The sequence below is a fragment of the Apium graveolens genome, chromosome 10 (assembly GCF_009905375.1).
Source record: "Apium graveolens cultivar Ventura chromosome 10, ASM990537v1, whole genome shotgun sequence".
In the NCBI taxonomy this organism is placed as follows: Eukaryota; Viridiplantae; Streptophyta; class Magnoliopsida; order Apiales; family Apiaceae; genus Apium; species Apium graveolens.
The window spans coordinates 231,338,468-231,342,044 of record NC_133656.1 but is presented as its reverse complement, the minus strand read 5'-3'; positions in this window follow the sequence as shown (position 1 = coordinate 231,342,044).

Genomic DNA, 3,577 nt, shown 5'->3' with positions numbered 1-3,577 from the left:
ATTGTAGCCATTGAGCCATGACATGTGGTTGGTTGGATTGAGATGATGATGGTTGTTGAGAAATGTTTACATTACCACCTGTGATTGAAGTCACAGTTTGACTCACAGATAAACCTGTGGTTTTGACAGTTTGTTGTTCACCACATGTAGTAGGAACCTCCATTGGAATTGGAGAGGAGTGACTGGGTTACTGTCATGTACACCAGCCTCAAACCTTTGTGCACCTTGCAGAGCACTGTCACATAAATGTGAAGGACTTGCCTCTCCCATATCAGGGTCATTAGCAATTGTACTCCTAGCTTCAACTTTGAAGGCAATTTCAGCTAGGGTTTTGAGGGGAGTTGTTCCTTCTAAAGGAACGTCCAATTGAATTGGAGAGGATTTAGATAGCTCCCCCCAGGATTACTACCCTCAAACCTATTCATCTGTGAAGATGATGAAGGTGCAAGAGTGACCATGGGGTCTTCAGTAAAAACTGATGAAACCCCCATGTTTATGATGGTGTCATCAAGATCTACCCCAGCTAGTAGTCTCTCACCATCTAGATGTTGATTCTGGGTGGTGAGCACAGTTTCATGAACCATGTCACTTGAGTGTTGGTGCACTTGGGAATCAGATTCAAGTGCTCTATATGATGAAGAAATTTGGGAGATTAGAGAAGTTTGTTCAGTTGTGAGTATTGGCAGCTCCCCCGGAATGGATGAGGGAGCTTCAAGTGATGTGCCCTCACTGTGTGTGCCATCCTTATTTCTTCTACCATACACTCAAGTTGCAGGTTGTGCTGACTCAGTACATGATGCATTGAGGTGAATGCTCTTTTTAATAGATACACCATGTTGAGAGGATGCAGCTAGTAACTGTTTACTCCCCATTTGTTCAACTGTGCCCTTTTGGGAGGACGCAGAGGTGTCTAGAGTGGTCAGCTCTGGTAACTTACTCTTCTTTGGTTTCTTGACCAAATGTGACTCTGGTTCAGTTTGAAATGTTTCACTCTCATTTACAACAACAAGGGTTGGTTCCTTTATCTTCTTTTTACTCACTTCAGTCTTTTGAGAGACTAAAGTGGTTGGTTTGCTAACATCTAGTGGTTTAGAAGAAAGGGCTGCAGCCTTGGAAGGTCCCTGTTGGTGTGCATGTGCTTGTGCTTCCACGGGATCAGGAACCATAGCTGAACTAGCAAATTTAGGAGCCCTCATGTCTGACATAGGGTAAGGATAAATCCTGAATCTCTCCAACATAAATGGAGTGATTCTGAGACTTACACTCACCTTATTCTTTGAAGTAAGTGAGCCAAATATTATTTTGGACACTTGCTTACAATTTCCAATTCTACTACTATCAATACCAGCTAACAAATGTATGTCATTGACTTTATGAGCTAAAGTAGACATAATAAACCTTGGCAAAAAGATTTCTTTACCTCTATTCTTCAAAGGCATAGTAAGCCTGGTAGCCAGCTCCTCCAGAATTAGACTTCCAATATTCAGATGCCTGTTGTGAGCTATTGAGAACACCAGCTTCTGCACCACACTTGAGATGTTGTCAAAGCCAGTTTTTCTGCAAGTGAAAGCCCTCACTACAGAATCAAACATAAAGGACCATTCCTTCATAAGGTTTGTTCTGTTCAGGCTTGCCAAGTTGATTGAGCCACTATAGTTGATGAAGTCCATGAATTCACTCAGCTCATCTACAGTTGGCATCTCTCCATAATTCTCAGTTGGCAATCCCAGGGTTGTATTCACATCAGCAGCTGAAAACTCAAGTTCATGGCCTCCAATTGTGCATGTGACCACAACATAAGTGACATTCTCTAGAACAACTGTCCTAGTTATAGATGATGTCCAAAATTCATGAAGAACGTCCAAATACAGCACAGGACTTGCAGTTAAAGCACCTGCAATGTAGGATTCAGAAAGAAACTTCACAAACCCCTTGAAACTATTAGGGGCTTGGTTAGCATAAAGAAAAGCAATAAAGTTAGTTCCCTTTTCTGGAATGATATCTCTAACAATGTTTTGTGCCATTGTAGTGTTTAGAAGTAGTGGGTAAGAAAAAGTTTTGAGAAAGGAGCAAAAACGAGAGAAAAATCGCCTTTTGTCTGAAAGCTATGTCACTTAAGATCTCGAAAAGGTGTAAGTACAGTGTGTGTATCGAGAAGTCTGAGTATTTATAGAAAAAGTAAAATACTTATCGAGAAGTCAAATAAACGTTTGATATTAAACTTATCGAGAAGTAATTTTGAATATGAAAAAGGTATATTCGAGAAGTCAAATGACTTATCGAAAACTCTGATAAACACCCAGTTTGTCCAAAAAGGACTGAAATAATTCTAATTTATTTGAATTAAATCAAATCGAAATCAGAATAAATTTTCCAAAAGTATTTATCTAAAATAATTCATTGAATTAAATTATTTTAGTACTGAGTTATTAATAAGTCTCAAAATATCCTTGTCGAGAACTCTATGAGTTAACACTATTAGAGAACTCTACATGGTCTTACCGATTAGTCATAATAAAGCTTATCGAGAAGTCATTCGAGAAGTCTGTAAGTAGACTTGTCGAGGACTCACTCGAGAACTCTAAAATGACTTGTCGATAAATCATTTTGACTAATCGAGAACTCAGTTCTCTATACATTTGAGTACTGTAATTCTGCCTTATGTTAATTTTACACATATAAGATGTAAATTAACAACTAAGCAGTTTACTTAGAATTTTGAAATATTCTAAGTTAATTTATGAGTTTTTAAGAAAGATAAATATACAGAGATTCTGAAATATTTATAATTTATATTTCAGTTAATTTCCAATTAAATCAAACTAGGTTGATTTATTAGAAATTAATCTGCTGCAACACATTAGCTGCGTTCTTGCCTTAGGATGAAGAATTGAGCATTCCAATTTCACTCACAAGTCTAGTGAAGGTTGCTTCATCCAAAGGTTTAGTAAAAATGTCAGCTAATTGTTTTTCTGTTGGAACAAAAATGAGCTCAATGGTACCATTTGCAGCATGATCCCTGATAAAATGATACCTAACATCAATGTGCTTTGTTCTAGAATGATTAACTGGATTAGCTACTATAGATATGGCACTAGTATTGTCACACATAATAGGACTTTTGTGTAACACTAGACCATAGTCCATTAGCTGATTTCTAATCCAAAGCACCTGAGCACAACAACTTCTAGCAGCTATATATTCAGCCCCAACTGTGGAAGTTGACACAGATTGTTGTTTCTTACTATACCAGGATACAAGTCTTTGACCAAGAAATTGACAGCTTCCACTAGTACTTTTCCTATCAACCCTGCATCCAGCAAAATCTGCATTTGTATATCCAACAGCTTCAAAACCAGTTCCCTTATGATACCATAATCCCAAGTTAGGAGTTCCCTTTAAGTATCTGAAAATCCTTTTTACAGCCATCAGATGTGATTCCTTTGGATTGGCTTGAAATCTGGCACATAGACAAGTAGCAAACATGATGTCTGGTCTACTAGCAGTCAAATAAAGCAATGATCCAATCATCCCTCTATAGCTTGAAATATCCACACTCTTGTCTTTCTTGTCTTCA